This window comes from Rhea americana, unplaced genomic scaffold (genome assembly GCF_003343005.1).
Source record: "Rhea americana isolate MKP2758 unplaced genomic scaffold, rheAme1 scaffold_470, whole genome shotgun sequence".
NCBI lineage: Eukaryota > Metazoa > Chordata > Aves > Rheiformes > Rheidae > Rhea > Rhea americana.
Genome location: NW_028186613.1, coordinates 202,563 through 220,213, shown reverse-complemented (window position 1 = coordinate 220,213; position 17,651 = coordinate 202,563). Strand labels below are relative to the sequence as shown.

The 17,651-nt window shown below is 36.8% G+C and overlaps 1 protein-coding gene across 7 annotated transcripts in view; it reads right to left on the bottom strand.

Annotated features, from left to right (window-relative positions):
* The window catches only part of LOC146589271 (CYFIP-related Rac1 interactor A), a 60,448-nt gene that overhangs the window by 41,987 nt on the left and 810 nt on the right, over positions 1 to 17,651 (bottom strand). For 5 of the 7 annotated variants that reach the window (XM_085316529.1, XM_085316532.1, XM_085316535.1 and 2 more), the window contains exons 2-3: positions 3,036 to 3,086; positions 1,175 to 1,242 (exon numbers count right to left, since the gene is read on the bottom strand). The gene's annotated coding sequence lies outside the window, so the exon portion shown is untranslated. Of the gene's footprint in view, positions 1 to 1,174; positions 1,243 to 3,035; positions 3,087 to 17,345; positions 17,405 to 17,593; positions 17,642 to 17,651 lie in introns of those variants that run through there. The other 2 variants (XM_085316531.1, XM_085316530.1) reach the window with 2 other exon arrangements.

The window sequence follows — 17,651 nt, the reverse complement described above, 5'->3', positions numbered from 1 at the left end:
GCTCACAGCATCCCCTGCTGAATGACCCTCACAACAGCTGAACTACAGACTGCATTCACTGCAGCATTAAAGCAGCATTAGCTTAAAGATTTCTCTCCATACTTGATTTCTGTTTCCTCCTAAAAACCACTGGATCAAAGCCACTATCTCACAGAGCTTTCCTTCCTTCAATAAAATATGGGATTATTACCATTAAGTGTTACATGCTGCAACAGACAGCCCAGTTCAAATGTCATGTCTGCTTCACATTTCTCAGCAGCCTAAAAAGGCTAGTAAGCAGCAGTTTGTTTGAGTCAGAACCACCAGAACCATTTTCTGTGACCTAGAGCCTCACAGCTCTATTAGTACTGACCATAACTTGGCCATATGTGAAGAGTGACACTTAAGTTGGTTCCCTCTTCTGTTTTCCTAATCTATTAGTCAAATTAGTATGACTTCCTGTATTTCATTACGAGGAAGGTGATCTTCAACCACAACCACTGTGATAGTTACCTCTACCTATCACAGCCATCTAGCTCTATTCTCTTTCCCTCTGAGATATTGAAGTCTATAGTCCTAGCCTGAGCCTACAACTCCTTTGCATTCTTTCTCATGCCTTAAACCTTTTCTCGGAGCAAAGATTGAGCATGAAGTTTGACAATATAGTAAAGCCAATCTAACAACTCATTGCCATGGGTACTGGCACTGATTTCCTTGTGTCAACACCAGCCCTTTATGTGATCCTACAGTGAGCTGATTCAGAAGTTTAAACTGATAGAAAAATATCCACCAAGAAGCTTTCAAAATCCCACAGATTTTTCTGCAAGTAATTCCCTAAACTGGTACATTACAGATGAGTACAAGTGTTGGTGAAAGAGAGCATGAGATGGAGGAGACAGAACTGCACCACTACCTTCAGTGGCAATAAGCTGATAAGAMAACTACTTACTTCATCTTAAAATCAAGTAACATATTTAGTTAGATCATGCAGAGTTGTTGATGTGGTTTCTCTCACGAAAAATAAAGATTTAAAGCAACTGAACTAGTATTGTTTAAAATATCTAACAGTATTAGGCACATTCAACAAAGCCAAACATTTTAGACATGGTAAAACAACATTTTACATTCATCAGCTTGCTTATAATCAGTGTAGAAGAAACGAGGTACTTAACACGAACACTTAGTTATATCTTACCTAAAGTACAGCAGTTCCAATTCACATTCAACAATCCAAAGAAGTGATGCTAAACATTCAATGTCCGTCTGTCATAAAAAACATTCACATTTACACTTGTAATCACTGTGCTTTGCCCTCTCTCAATTTTAAAATGAATCTAACTTAAAAAGTACCAGACTTTATTAATAGAAATCTGAAATTATTCTTTTAAAAGTGAAATTTGGAACATCAGAACACAATTAAAGTTATATTATTCAAAAATACTACCAAATTGAAATGTTCAGGTATTAAGCTGAATTTTTATTCCATATAATTTCTGTAGAACAGACTCAAGTTAATTTAGATCTTAGGACAAAGTGTTGCCAGAACTGGTATAGCCAAAGGAAAACAGTTATCATTGGTACCAGTGTACATTATATTAATAATTAAAATAAATAATACTGAAAATGCAAAGAGTTTTCCATAATACTTATTATAATTCCTATACTCAGTATTTGAAATAGTATTTACATTGAAAGAAATCCAGCTAAAGCAGTTCTAAATTCAAAGTTTCCAATCTTTTGAAATTATGAAAATAATGAAGTTTGAATGTCAATGATCATTTTACTCGGCATSGACATGCTGGAGGCTGAAAGAAAAAAAAAGGCGGGGGGACTGGGTACTCATAAGAGCCAGAATTTAAGAACAGCTGCCCCTATTGCACTCTTCCATCTTTCTAAATAAAAGAACTTACAAAAATGCAAGTTTGCTCCCAGAGCAAGGGTGAAGACAGCTAAAAACAAACACACACAAAAAGACACTAAAAGGGAGCTTGGAACCRAACTTCTGTTTCAGCTATAACCACAACATTGCTAATATAACTTCAAACAGTCGTCCTCACAAAAATACTGGTTCCTTGTTCTCATGACTATGGAAATAGAGGTCAAGTGATCAGGTCCATAAATCATCTGAGTTCTGTTTTGGCTCTGGAAACCACACAGTTATGCTTCTGCAGCTGCAATTATAAAAATATTAGTAGTAACTGGCTCTAGGTAACTATGGACTTTTATTTCTTAAAATTGAAAAAGTAATGAGTGTTTGATCACTGCCTACAGAAGAATTCTCTTTTGAAACTCAGAGGGGTGGGATGCAGATACTTTTTTCCTAAAAATAAGTGCTTTACTGCAAGCTGTAACAAAATACTGTARAAGTAGAGTAAATTAAATTAGAATGAAACATTAATTTCAAGTAGAGCATCCACACAGGGAAATAATTAGGAATAGCTCCTCTGTATAAATAAACCTTTATACCAAGTAGTAACTGGTCAAGTCAGGGAACTCCCTTTCTCTAGGGAAAAAAGTCTATTTTCAACATTGTTTTATTTTGCTACAGAATCAGAGATAATTTACAGTCAGAAGCAGTGGACAGTATTTAGAATTTATACTTGAGAGGATTGATAGGAACCTTGCTGAGATTTGAAAAAAAAAATGGCATTAAATAGCCTAAAAAAAAAAAACCCACAGAAGTAGAACTTCCAAAAGGGATGAGAACAAATCCTATTCATATCTAGCCGATTTTTTAAATTGTCCTAAGATCTACACAGCAGATCCAAAATTTGTAAGTCATAGTGAAATGAGTCAAAACAAATAGTGGAGTAACTGTACAAACTGAACAGGAAAAAAAAATCTCAGCTGTTCTATAACAACAAAAATAAACAAATAAAACCCAAGGCCAGAGTATTATGCCCAGAAAGAATTTTTAAAGCATCAGTTAGGTACAACATTAAAACTGTATACAAGTATGTCATTCAAGGGAGGCTGAGAGTTCATTCATCATTTACAACACTGATCTTTTAGAYAGCAAATTCATGCAAAACAAGCATACATGCGTTAACTCCTACCTTGTTAAGGATGATCCGGAGCCTTCTTTATAATTAGACAGAAACTGCAGTCTGTCAGTTAAAAAAGATATATATGTATTAGAAGGAATTGTTATTAAAGAAATCATTTTTAATTACTAAATAAAAGCCAAAGAAGTTACCACATGCCTTCAAAACATCATAGTAATATCCCTCTTTTTAAAGTAATTAGTACTGCCGCAGTATCTTCTACTCTGGATTTATGTACAAACTGAAAGGTCAATTTTCTCATAGTACAGTGCATCAAGATAGTGAACTACTGTTACTGTGTTTAAGACAGCAAATGAAAACTCACACAAAGCTTAGGAAAATACTAAAGAGTTAAATTTGACTAGACTCTCCACAGTTCACTGCTGTCACACGGAGTCATGAAGAAATGAAACCAAAAAAAAAAAAGCCCAAACCAAAAATCCCCCAAAACTTTGTACTCTTAACTCCACTACTCATGAGAAAGAAGGCAGAAAAAGAGGCATCAGAGCTGTTCACAGGCAAGGGCCAAACAGGAGCACCTAGGGAAAGAGACAGGCCTGGAAACACCCTGCAGGACCCAGAAAGATTAAGAACTCCCAAGGAGTAGTAGATACAGTAGAAGATAATTTTTGAATTGCAGAAAACAGTCACCAGATATCATGATTTTCTAGAGCATTTACTGGTCAGATTAAAAAAAGAAAGACAGACTCTTCCCCTCCTGACCAGAGAAGTTGGAATTTCCCTGCTCAATAACCCCACTGCGACTGAATTGTGCAGCAGCCGGGGACTCAGGAAGGGGGCAGCCCCCTTGTGCAGGCCGTGCAGTACGCACTGCGCATCTCTCCCCATTCTAACTGTTTTAGGCATTTTCCAAACCTTACGTAATTAATTCATCCGTTAACAGGAAAGAGCGGTTAAGCAACAACATGTACAAGATTGGTGTTAAACTGAAACAAAGATTTACAAAATGGAGAAAAATGAGAAGAAAGGATTACACGTGGGAAGAGACTGAAAAAAACAGAAACAAAAAATGCAGGTAAACAAACAGGCCTATGAAGTTTAGATGTTTCTTAAAAGAAAGAATTGGAATCTTTAGTTTTTGAAAAGGCAAATCTAACACAGAATGATCTGATGTCACATTAACCTGCCTGTTGGAAGTGTATGATGACTTGACAGGAAAAGAGACTTAACGAATGTGAGAGGAGAGGAAAATATTTGTTACCTAAACAGCTAAAATTTACATATATGGTAATTAATAACATCTCCTGCCAGAGTGGACATCTGCAGAACTATTTATGTGATCCATGATCGGAAGAAGTTCAAAAATTTTTAGTCATGGAAGCCACAGGCAACAGCTGAAATAAAAACATACTGGGGGGGGAGGGGAAGGACTACATTTCTTTTTGTTTTTGAAGTATTAAATAGAAATATGACTACAAAAATCGTAACTTAATAGTGAACTGCATTTCCTGCAAATGTATAGAATATATTTCACAACTCCCTTTGAATAGGTACAGTTTTTAGAGAAATTAATTATAGAAGAGGATTTAAGAGTTAAATTATCGTTTAAAAAAATTCCTGAAACCTTTAAGCGAATTGCAATTGGGACAGAAAAAAAAATCTAGTATAAAACCCTTCAGAATAGCAAAAACGCTGTAAGAATTGAAATAGTGTAACTAATATGAAGTAGATATAAGAATATAAAATAAAATATGTTTACCAGAAACTTTAGAAGATGTAAAATGCAAAACAAGATTAGATTGTTTTAAGAAATTTCAAATTTTTTTTAAAAGTGTGTAGGTTCGGAGAACATGAGCCTTCCCTAATAGTACTGGTAACACTAATTTAACATTTTGAAGTCTAATACAGACCTAGAAAAATGTAAATGAGAATTTTCTTGAAGTATGTTGGTTACTTCCACATGTTTATGTAGACCAATTTGTTTTGATATAGAACTWGGTTTACTTGGAGAAAATTAACAGTGCTGGCAACAATAAACTCATGTTACAAGTGCAAAATATACTCATAAATAGGTGACAGATTTTGCCTGGAAAGTAGCCAATTATACAATTATTCTGAAGGCCAACCACATTCTTATATAGAAAGACTACATTTTGGAAACAGAAACATAAAAAAAACCCTAAGAACTAAAAAGGAGTATTTCCTGCTCAGCTGATTCATAAAATTACAAAAACTTTGAGATTTGTATAGAATAGCTATCCTAAGCATAACTTAAGTACTAGCAAACAGTATTGTGGGCTTTTTTTTTTTTTTTTTTTTTATTTTTTGTATTACATTCTGGAAGTCTGCTTTTTAGTTTTTTTTTTTTTTTTTGTTTGTTTGTTTTTATATTACAGCTATCTAAATTTGTTTCAGTCTAAAACAAAATTAGACTAAACATCTCAAATGTTGTGTAAAAATAGTGTCACTCCAATTTATTATAGCTGATAGGATCAAGTATAAAATGTAAATAAAAACAAAATAAAACAAAAAAAGTCTGCAAACACATGTCAGTAAAAACTTTTTGTAGCAAGCAATAAATGTGTGGAGTGGCCTGCAAGGCAAGTTTGTTGAGGTAAAACATTTGAATCAAGTGAGATACCATCCCCCCAGTACAAAACAAGGACAATGTTTTAAAAACACCAGTATAATCTCTACAGCACTCTGACCTAAGCAGGGGATGAATAAACATGTTTATTAACAATCGTTCTCTTCATCATGAAAATTTAGGAAGAAAAAGCGATCTTTGCTTAAAAACCAATGTGATACAAACACATTGGAACAAACATGAATTGATGTATGCCCCTGAAACCTCAGCAAAAAAATTTATGTGCTGTTTTAAGGGGAGGTGGGCAACAAGGAGGAAAACCATCACATTATTAATGTAGAAGAGAATTCTCTGTTACTGTTTTGGTCACACTCAGTAAGTCAATTTATCCCTAGTTAAAATGCATGTATGACATGAAACACAGCAGTCAGTTCAGTCCTCTTACGGTTGTGGTCTGGGGAACTTGCTGGGAGTAAAGCTTATTATACTCTCAGGGATTTGAGCAGTCATAGTCCACAACCAATTTAACTTAAGGCAAAACACAGCTGCTACTTTGAAAGTTTCCTGCTGTGTAAGAAATAATTAAGGCTGTATGATCAGTATTCAACCAAGCAGTAATAGCAAAGTTGCTTGCAAATAAAAAGTTAAGTGAAGTTGCATTACACAAAGGACTATATAACGTTGCAGATCAAAGGAAAAACAGAGGAGTTAAACAGGATTAAGTGTGCAATATAGGGGCCAGATTCTAAATCGTAACAACGCAACAGCAGTATTAGTCCACATTTCAGAACTCCTTTTCTCAAAAAGTAGAAGGTACATGTTTCAAAATGAAGTTACAAATCTGTATTTTGTTTTATGATATAGAGGAGGAGGAAAGAAAGAAGCACAAAATTGTCCAAGTATAGACTGAAAGAGTACAAGCCTGTTAAGAGTTTTTAGTAGCAAGCTAGTACTGCTTAAATATTGCACAGAGAGATGAGTGAAATGTCTAACAATACAAAGCTCTTCTGTTTAGGGCAGCCCATCCTCTACAACAGTGGCACCTGATCCTAGTTTTGATTCACTATTCACACATCCCTCAAATCATAAATTGCATTAGGAATTCCCAGCACAGGAAATGGCACACGCTTGGCCCATCACTGCCTCCATGGGGACCAGGAGGCAGTGGCTCTGTTTCTGAACGCTGGACCACATCCAAGTGGAGAGATACATGTTCAGTTCACAAGGCAGCCTACATTGTCCAAATAGCTATTCCTCATTTCCTCTAGAAGAAGTTGTGAGATAGATGAAAGTACTCCATGGACTAGATTCAACCCATGACTTGTCAGTTGGACCAGACTCTGCTAAGTCATTAGGATGCTAATAGGTTTAACACTGCTGGGGGGGGGGGGAAGAGAGAGAGAGAGACAACAAAAGAAGGTTAGAACATCTGCTTGAGGTAGAAATTCCCTAAAAAGCCTGAAGATCATCAGTGTTGTTAGCAAGTTGCCACTGCTACTTGAGTTAASAGAAGACAAAACCCAGGGAAGGTGTAAGTTTTATACTATAACCAGGATATATATCTTCTGGTCAGAGGATGCTGGAAATGCCATCTGTTTACATTTAGCTTATTTTTATTTAAAATGGTAGGCCACAATTCCCCTTTTTTTTTTGTTTTTAAATAGTGCTTTCAAAATGACTAATTATACCTCTGTATACCCCTGGGCTTTTCCTAGACAAACATTAAGAAACTCAATTATTTATGAAGTCCCTCTGAATTATTTTTCCAGCTTTCCAGATATTGCTTCTCACTTCTAGATTCAATAGAATTTTTTATCCTGCCCTTGCAAACATGCAAAGATAATCCTGCCATTGCATTCCCAAATAAGTTTCTGAATCCTAGCTTCCTGGAAAATAGCATCAGTGGCCATGTATATATCAGTAAATAAAATAGACCAGGGCAAAAAGTCATTCTCTGAGCTTGAAACCAGCTAGCATGGTACAGCTCATGCTGYAGAGCTAAAGTCTTATCTCTCAAAAACAGGATGGTCATCTCCAGATAGCATTTTGCTAATGGTTCCTTGTCTATATTAACCTCAGAACTATGCTTGGGCATTATGTAGGAGAGTGTTAGTTGGCAAAGGACAAAATCACTCCACGAACAGTACTAAAAACGTAACAATACAGACAAGCACATGCCGCCACTCCTTATTTAGTTTACTACTGATAAACACATGATTATAGTTCCCAGTTACTTCTGGAGAACATCATTTTTAGAAGTTAATTCCATCAGCAGCCAATGCATTTTGGAATTAACAGGTCTYCTTTACAAGGCACTATGGCTTCTAGCTTTAATATCACATCTTAATCTAGGTTGCTGTTTTTAAATCAAGGGTTCATATAAAACTAGAGTTAACCAGAGAACAAACAGAACTAATTAAGTTTAATAGTTGATTTGTGTACCTGGAAGTGTAATACGCACTACAAGTGACTGAAAATTTGCATTCTGTAGGTTTTGGACTCTTTAAAAATGTGTTCAGATAGACTGAAGATGAGCATCTGACTGCTTCATTGTACCATGCCTGGATTACTGCCAGTAGAATATTGGTCCAGATTGTCAGATAGTATGTATGGGCTTCATTTTGTCCAGTGGCCCTGACAAAATACTTCAGTTCATACAAAGGTAAATATTTGGGTCAAACATCTCTATTTTCCACAGCTGTCCAATAAAAGTCTGGCTTCCTCCGGTACATCACCCTGTTATGATATCTAAAACATCTTGGATTATACAGAGCAAGAAGAGAGACAGCTAATTTATATGCCTCCAAGTCAAATTGTTTCATAGCATCATTAAGTAAACAGAACTGCAGTGCTGGCTGCACATTTTGATACTAACATAGACATAAACCAGTTGATTGCCATCTGGTAAACCATAGTATAAACTGGGTGGAACTTAGAGCTGTACTTGTCTTCACCCTATGAAGAGAGTGTGACCCTCATGAATATGAGGACTATGTTCTTTCGTCAGAATATGTCAAAAKATCATTAGGGAACTCTAATTTTACTTACACTTGAAGTCATTGTAAGACTGCAAAACAAGTGAGCAAAAGGCCTCCAATCTCAAAGGCACCTGAGACTTCCAGAATTGTTTTCTGAGCAAGTCCTCAATGAATCACCTTGAGTATTTCTGTTTCCTGAGAAACTGGAGCAGAAGCTTTAACAGTGCAAAATGAAGTAATAAACTTAGGCATGTGTATCTAGAGTCACTGGCAAAAAAACAGGGGAATACCACACACAGTCATTGTTTTAATCACCAGGAAGAAAGTTTCTCCAGGTTTGGAGGATAGCTTAGTGCCAAAGAAGTAAGATTTTTTTCTTCATTCTAAACTCATTTGTATTCCATTTCTCTTCAGAATCTCCCATGTATATAGGAAAAACAAAAATGTGATCAGAAGAAACAGTATTTTCTTCAAAAGACATCAACAAAAGTAAAACACATAATCTAACAGTATTAACACATTTAACACAGAAAGCAGAATGTCTCATAATCACATGAAAGAATTAGCACAAGAACGAAAGTTACCTGAATAACCTCACCCCCTCCCAATCCTTATCTCGTGATTATTTCTAAAACAAGTCATATGGCAAGTTTTCTCCTTTTATGGGTAAAACACAGGAAAGGAAGTCAGCACCACAAGCAGGACTGCATTGCCACATGCATTAAGAAGCTCAAAGCTGTAATACTATTCACTCCTCCCTACTTCAGTGAATTATATGTATTTATGAAGAATATATACTCTGAAAGAGGGACTCCATGAATCAACTGTCATTTACTCAATACATATGTAATTACTTCTCACTAAATGCTTCATACATGTTGAACTAGTCGCTAAAGAATACATTAAAAACAAAGATAAAGGGCACGTAATATTTTTATTTGCTTTTCTAATATCTCCTTCCTTGTATAAATATCCCATCGTTAGCATATAAATGCCTTCTTTTGGAAACAGCTGTAGTGATGGCATGACTCAGAACAGCAATTAAAATGCACTCTTGTGAAATACAGTACTTTATATTCCACATATTTCCACTATGCTTCGGACCCTATCACGCACATCCAACTTAATGTCAATTCTTTTTATTCAGTGCCAAACACAGCTCTACAAGACAGAATCAAAGAAAATGACTAATTATCTATCTTGTAGAACTTGGGTCTCTTCAAGAAAGCTATCAAGATCAGCTCAGTAGGCTCAAAACTAGGGAAAGGTAAATGATATATTGARTCCCCTATGTATCAGGCAAAAAGAAGTAATAGGTGTTCTATGATGAACAGAAAGAAATAAATCATTATTTCAGCCTTAGTATTAGAGGTAAAAAACTAAATCATACAAGAGGACAACTACCTATAATTCCTTGTTTCTTTAGCTATTTATAAGAACACCCATTTCTTCTCCAAACACAGATGACACTGTACATCAGCCAAACCACACGTAGCATACATACAGAGACCTACACAATACATGTARAAATCTTCTGTGGAATTTGGGAATTTGCCAGCATTACAAGTTATATATTGTAGATTTGGACCCATATTGTTTTTCTTTAGTTACTTATGTGCAATCAGTCTGAATTTCATTTTAATATTCCAAGTAGTATGTCACTTCTTTCTTTGAGACTGATCCTGTGAACAAATTAATTCAACTATATGTATTACACTTGCTGAGTCACAGCCCAAGAATCAAAGTTAAAACACACATAAGTATTTGCATGTGTCCTTTATATATATATATTTTATATATATATATACACACACACATATATACACACACACACACATATATATGTATATATATGTATGTATATATGTATAAAGGAAGAAAACAGACTCCCTGGTTATAAGAACATTATCAAGTCAGATCAAATGGCTAAAAGAACAGAGTTCTGTAAGGAGAAAAATAATCCCATTATTTTTTAAAGTCTAAAATTGCTATTACATGGAAAATGAAATGTGATATCGCGATATATTATTCTYTCTCCCTCTGTATTTATCATTTGTTGTTGTTTTTATTGTTAAAGATCATAATTTGCTCCTTGGAAGCTTTAATGTTAACAATGTGTATTTAATTCTCTTTCGACAAACGGTTACTTCAGTATAAACAAGGAGTATTTCTTTAAAAAGTAGGGTTTTAACCTGTAGGCGTCCCTGTGACTTATAAACAAAACAGAAAACACTGAATAACTGCAGTTGTAAAGTACGAACACTGTTACAATTTTGGTGATTCAGAATGCCAGGATTTGACAGCCCAGTGTTCCTCAGTAGTAGAACAAAAGGGGATTTTTTTTTAAGACAGATTTACTTTTAGTTCAGCAAAGGACAACATGATACTGTCTGTGCCATAATGAATCAAAACATCAGTAAAATGAAGGAATAAAGAGTCAGATCCCAATCATTTTTGTCTCACAATACAAAAGCAGAGGAGAATACAACTATACTTCCAAAACCTCTAGTACATATGCTTTCTCCCTGTCTTTTGGGCAAAGGAAAATATAAACATAGTAAGATTATCTAGTTGGAGAAATATGAATCTGTTCCACAGACAGCTGATTGCCAGAAAATATTTTCTAGTCTTGAAATATTCTATCTTACTCCTGAGTACAAGAGAAATTGTTACAAAATAGTAAATGGATTTTTTTTTAATGCCTTCTCTAATTAAAAATATAACCCCTRTTGACCAAAGTGTTACACTCTAAGAAAATCTCTCAAGTATTCAGAGCATGGAACATTTTAAGAGAGACTCATTTTCCAGCCTCCCAATCATGATCTCATCACAAGCCATCCTCGTAGTAACCGATATTACAGAAGTCTACTGTAAACTAATCCTGTGAGAGAGTGAGGATAGTGTTCCAGTCTACAGAGTATTTGCACTTTAATAATAAAAAATATATTAAAAAGTCTACAAATTACCAGCAATACACAGATCCTATTTCCTCTTCCATGAAAAAATTAAGAACATTATTATAGCCTTATTTCCATAAACTTTGAAAGATGCTTACATTCTTCATGCAGTCTTCCTCTATAGAAGCTGCCAACAGTTGAGAGATGATCCTTCAAACACCAAAGCATTATTAAATTACAAAACAATAGTACAAGATGTCAGATTATGTATATGTGGGTAGGTAAGGTATAACTGATTAAAAAAAAAAAGGTTTCTGAAAAGAAAACACAGACTTAACAATCCAGACTTCTGAAGTCTAAACATATTTGAACAGCTTACAGGAGTATCACTACACAACTGTCCCTTCATTATTTCTCCTCATCCCCAATTTCTACAGTATTAAAAGGAAACTTCCAGAAAAATTAAGTTGATCTAATCATCTGTATCAAACAATAAACCAAACCATAGAAKCACARAATCAGTAAGGTTGGAAGGGACCTCTGGAGATCATCTAGTCCAACCTCCCCGCTCAGCAGGGTCACCTASAGCATGTTAGACAGGGTTGCATCCAGGCGGGCCTTGAAGATCTCCAGAGGAGGAGACTCCACAACCTCTCTGGGCAACCTGTGCCAGTGCTCAGTCACTCTCACAGGGAACAAATTCCCCCTCACGGTCAGGAGGAACTTCCTGTGCTTCAATTTCTGCCCATTGCTTCTTGTCCTGGCACATGAGACAACTGAAAAGAGTTTGCCCCCATCCCCTTGACACCCTCCCTTCAGGTACTTATACACATTGATCAGATCTCCCCTCAGTCTTCTCTTCCCCAGGCTGAAGAGGCCCAGCTCTCGCAGMYGTTCCTCCWAGGGCAGATGTTTCAGCCCTCTGATCATCACTGTGCATACCTCATGAAGGCTATTTAAAAACAATTTTGGAATCAATTTAATGGAGATAGGATCATATAGATCTCTTACCAGGGAGAATTTTAATTTTTTTCCAATCCATAAGTGGCACCACCACTCAGTGTTTCTGCATCATAATACATGATACTAATGAWTTTTTGCCCCACACCACCATTAATATGCATAAGAGAAAGCAGAAAATGGACTGTCTTCTTCCCTCCCAGAAAGCCATTAACTCAGACTTACATCTCAGACAATCTGGGGCTGCTGCAAAATGAGAACAATAATAATTAGGCTATATAACAAATCCACTGGCAATAAAGACAATAAAACAAAAGGTAGGCTTTCACTGCAAAGCCTTTGAACAATAAGAAAACAACCTCTCCTCCCTTTTCTCAGTCTAACCACATTCAGCCTAGACAACCACTATCGTAATACACTACTGAGCTCTTTACTTGCTTGTGCAAGCAAATAATACCAACTGTAGTATCTTGGGGTATCCTGACTTGCCAGAAGGGCTACCCAGGAAGGACATGGGTCTTCTGTAGTTCTGGCATCTGCAAGCCAAGCGTAAAGCATCTCAAATAGGACAAGAGGCCTGTGCTAGCCAACTGAAACAAACTATGCTCAAACTGTTCTAACACCAAAACAAACACTTCTAAAGGTAACCTCAGTYCACTCTTGCTAAATCAGTATTTCATCCAAAAAAATCTATACTTTTCTTAGATTTACTAGAGCACATGAGACTAGAGACACAAAGTGGACTCAGAAAAGAGAACTCTGAGCATGGCTACCATAATTCTGGATATCTAACAATGGACTTTTTTTTTTTGGCGGGGGAAGGGGGGTAAATAGAAAGTCATCTAATCTAACAGGAAATAAAGGTGAAATGTTCTACCTTAACTTCACCCATCCTGGAGGCTCATAAGGCATTCATGAAAGTTTATAAAACCTTCCAGGCCTCCCCAAGAGCAAGATACAAAGTCATAGCTTTCACAAACTGATGAAAAAAGGTCTCACACAAATTTAAASCTTCAGATGAGAAAGCAAGAATACACCTACCATCATTTAACAATTTAATAGCAATCATAAAGTAAGTGGAAAAATTGAGTGGTATGCCCTTTTCAGGATATATGGCTGGCTCGCAACCATATCTCCCTATTCCAGGTTAGTGTCCTAACCAATAAATTATGCTTCCTATTGAAGCCGTGAAATAGAAGAGCATTTACTGGATAAAAGAATAAGACAGCTACAGGAACTATACTTCCTTCACCTTAGATGACCTTGACCASAGGCAAGAGTCCTTCCTTCTGGTATTAAAAAAAAATCCTTAATTCTTTTTTCAAAGAAACACAGTTGCAGGTAGAATGAAGGTTACCTACCACTGCAGAACAGCTTACGACATGATGTTCGCTGCACTGTCCTAGGAAGAGAGAAATGTGAGCCTAGATTACTTCAAGCTGAGGCGAGGACACAAAAATTAAGCTTCCCACATCCTGAGTAACTGACGCTGCACTACTGAATATAACGAAAAGAGAGTAAGATGAACATCACTGCCACAGCTTGAGTTCCGTGAAGTCTGCGCAATGGGTTACAGGTCTTAACACATTTCTTAGCATTTCTTTCCCCTAGATTTTTAAATTTAGGGGAAATATTCCTATCCAAGGACACCAAATGGTGTCAGACATGAAGGAGCTACTATTCTCCAGAACAGTCAAGATGGTAAAAGTTCTGGATGTATGCAGAAGCAAAGCTCGATGCATGTTATTTTCTTCACAGTGAAAATACAGGCAACAGTGTGCTTGTAAGTATGAGTTAAGAACTTCATTCTTAACTCTGAGGCATGTTATTGTGYAATAGCCCACTCAAATAATTTTTAAATACCAGCCACAACTCTACAGGGAGAAGATCTGCCAGAAGAATCCCATGTACAGATGTGTACATATGTATTTATATACACATACACAAAGTTTCTAATAATTATTTAAATCTGAAGTTAGAGTTATTGTGCACCAGAGAGCAATGCAAACTACATGCATTCGTTGTATCAATTACCCACGTTGTGGAAAACTTGATTTTGTGTCCCCTTCTCACTTAGAAGTAATTTAGGCTGTTATCTAAAATGTAAGTCTATACACCYCCTTAAAAACGTCACACCATCTCCACAGTATTATTTAACTGTGCAAACTCCAATGCCTAGATTTGACTTAGTCATTCAGCGCTYACCACAGATATATGGAGGAACAACCTAAAGATCTCAACATGACCCATTCCATACTCTATATGCATCAACTCCCATCCATATCAATGATATTCAACAGATCTGAGGGACATAAACGTGATTTATGTGTATTAATTTAAGGCTTTAACAAACCCAGTGCATCAGTGCTGCCCTAATTTGCCTCTGGCCTAAAAAGCAGTTGTCCTGTATCTATTACTACTGTTTTCTCYTGGGGAAATAACTACTGCTAGTAGTTTAAAATCAAGAATTGAATCAGGCAGTATGAGTCCAGAAAATAAGACTCTTGCCTTTCATTTTAATTGGAAATGTGAACTGGAATGGCAAAATGAAGAAAAGATAAATTCAATACTTCACARGAGTTAAGACCTACATATCTCAAAGTAAAAAGAAGAATTTGATTTCAAGTGTTTAACTACATATGAATGCATATCAGCCTCATAAAATTTAACTTAAAACAGCAAAGTTAAAATCTATTACTGCAATTTTTGCAGTTCTCAAGCTGCGCCGTGTATTAAATATGCCTCTCAAACTGTTTTCTCTGATTTAATCTTACTGTCATAGATAACATGAGTAAAAATCACTGCTGAAAGAATAACTGATAATATTGAATCAAATACAGATAGATACTGAAGTCAATACAAAGGAACTATTAGGAGGTTTCAGCTCCTCTAAACTGACATACGTCAGTATGTATATTCCTCCGTCCTCTAATGTCGGAGGACRGAGGAAYATACATACTGATATATGATTTGTTTTCAGAGATTTAATAGAACACAATGTGAACTGAATGATCAAATAAACTCATTCTACTGCATGCATTATAAATCTACTGTTAAAGAATGCTAGTGATTCTACAAAACTATTCTACAGTTTCTCTAAAAATTCTAATTAAAAGGGTATTTGGAGATGCATATAAATATGATTGATTGAAAAGGTCTTTAAGTTTCACGATATCTGCACACCTATAAAATAGGATTTTCATTAAAGCACAGGAATTGTTATTCATTTAAATGTCCAATACTTCTGATACACATTTTAACCAATCATTTTATGTAATACATAAACATTTTGAAATCTGAAACATACTGCATAAGCAGATCTTTGACATCTTTTTGAGACTACTCTACTGCTGAGGCTAAGAACAATGCCAAAAAACGATGTCACAGGGTCAAGCTAAGCATACTAACAATGAATTATCTCTCTAGCACTATAAAATTTACTAATAGATTCACTGTTATGGTGAAATGATATCTGCCAACAGTAATTATGCAGTAGTATGCAAAATGATCACTACTTTTCCTTTGTGAATTACYCAAGTATTTTTCATTCTAATTACTGGCATATGCTGTCCTTTTAATGTCTCGTGGTTTTGTTTATTTTCTGGTTTTAATAGAGAAAAGACGTTCATAGGGAAATTAAAGTGTCATTACAAAGACAGTATGGGGCATAGTGAAAAAAAGTACAATACAGTAAAATAAACAATAAAATATTGGGCAATCATTACAAAACCATATAAATAACCCAGAGACTCTCTTAAAATTGCCATAATTTACAGTGCAGTGAAATCAGCAGACAGACTACGTTAATTGGTTTAATACAAAGAAATTGAAGGGTTTTCTACTCAGCTACTACCTTATGCATTTCTGAATTTATATCAAACCTTTTCAAGCTATTCTCACATTATCTGCAATTTCATTTTATTAAAACATTTGGAAAAGGTTATTCTGGGTAAGTTAAATTCATGAATTTTTGGTTGGTATTTTGTGCCGGGGTAGAGGAGGGGAGGCGACTTACATGGCAGTAGAAATTACCAGACAAAGAAGAAATTACAAAGTTTATTCCTAAATAARTAAATAAATAAGTATATTACTGATGTATAGATCTTCCTTTTATGTTACAAAAATATAAAAGCATATCAGAGAAAAGGGAAGTATTGACTTAGTTCTTCCCTGTACTATGAGTTGGGGGTATTTTTGCAGATCAGTGCTGAGTATGTTAAATTCTTTGCCCACAAGGCAACGTCATGTCACAAGTGCATTTCATTCCAGATCTCCCCACCGAGGAGTTCACAGACAAAGTCTTTTTTTTTTTTTTTTTCCTCGACCCCACAGATGGCAAGAACAGGAGAAGAAAAGCAAAGCAAAAACATCTCTGTCCCCTTTCCTTACCCTTCCCCCACATGCATACCAACTGCCTTTAGGAGCTGGTAAAGAAAAACCGAGTGCAAAGAGCGGCTGCATGGAAACGCAAAACCACTAGAAACCGGCTGGAAACCAACCCACACCACCACCCGCAGCAAGTTACTAGCAACAACACTGAGAGAACGAAGTTAAGAGCCTTTCTGTGTTTCTACTGAATTATGGAACATTCCCATCTTATGCACTGGCATATCACACATCACCAAGGCTTTAACACTATAAAAAAAAACAGGTTATTGAAATGAAAGCTTATCTACTCTGAAATTCATTTAGAAAAAAAATAAACGCAAGCACGGTTACACATGCGAGAGAGGTGGAGAGATTCACACAGAAGTATGAATTCAGTACTACAGAACACGGCTTTTCATCTCTTCTCGTGTCTAACTCTCCAAATGGTAAATTAATCGAGGGAAAAAAAAAAGAAAAAAAAAAGGAGGAGGAAAGCGTTCACAGCCCGCCGCGGTCAGCTGTGCCCCGCAGCCCAAGCGGGGCGGCGGGCCGGCAGCGCGGACATACTCACTCCAGCCAGGCACCGCCGCCGCCCTCCGTGCGGGCCCCCGCGCCACGGCGGCGGCCGGGCCCGGGCGGCCGCTCTGCGCAGCGCCGCGGCAAACGAACCGCGGCGCCCGGCGCGCCCGCAACGCGGAGAAGCGCCGCGCCGCGCCCGGGCCGCSGCGGGCACCGGGGAGCGCGCGGCCACCGACGCCGCCCGCCGCGCTGCGCTCAGAGCCCCGAGGCGAGGCCCGGCCCGCGCCGCGCCGCCGGCACCTGGCCACACTCCCGGCCGGCCGGTTCCTCCTCCTCCTCCTCGGCAACAGTTGGCCGC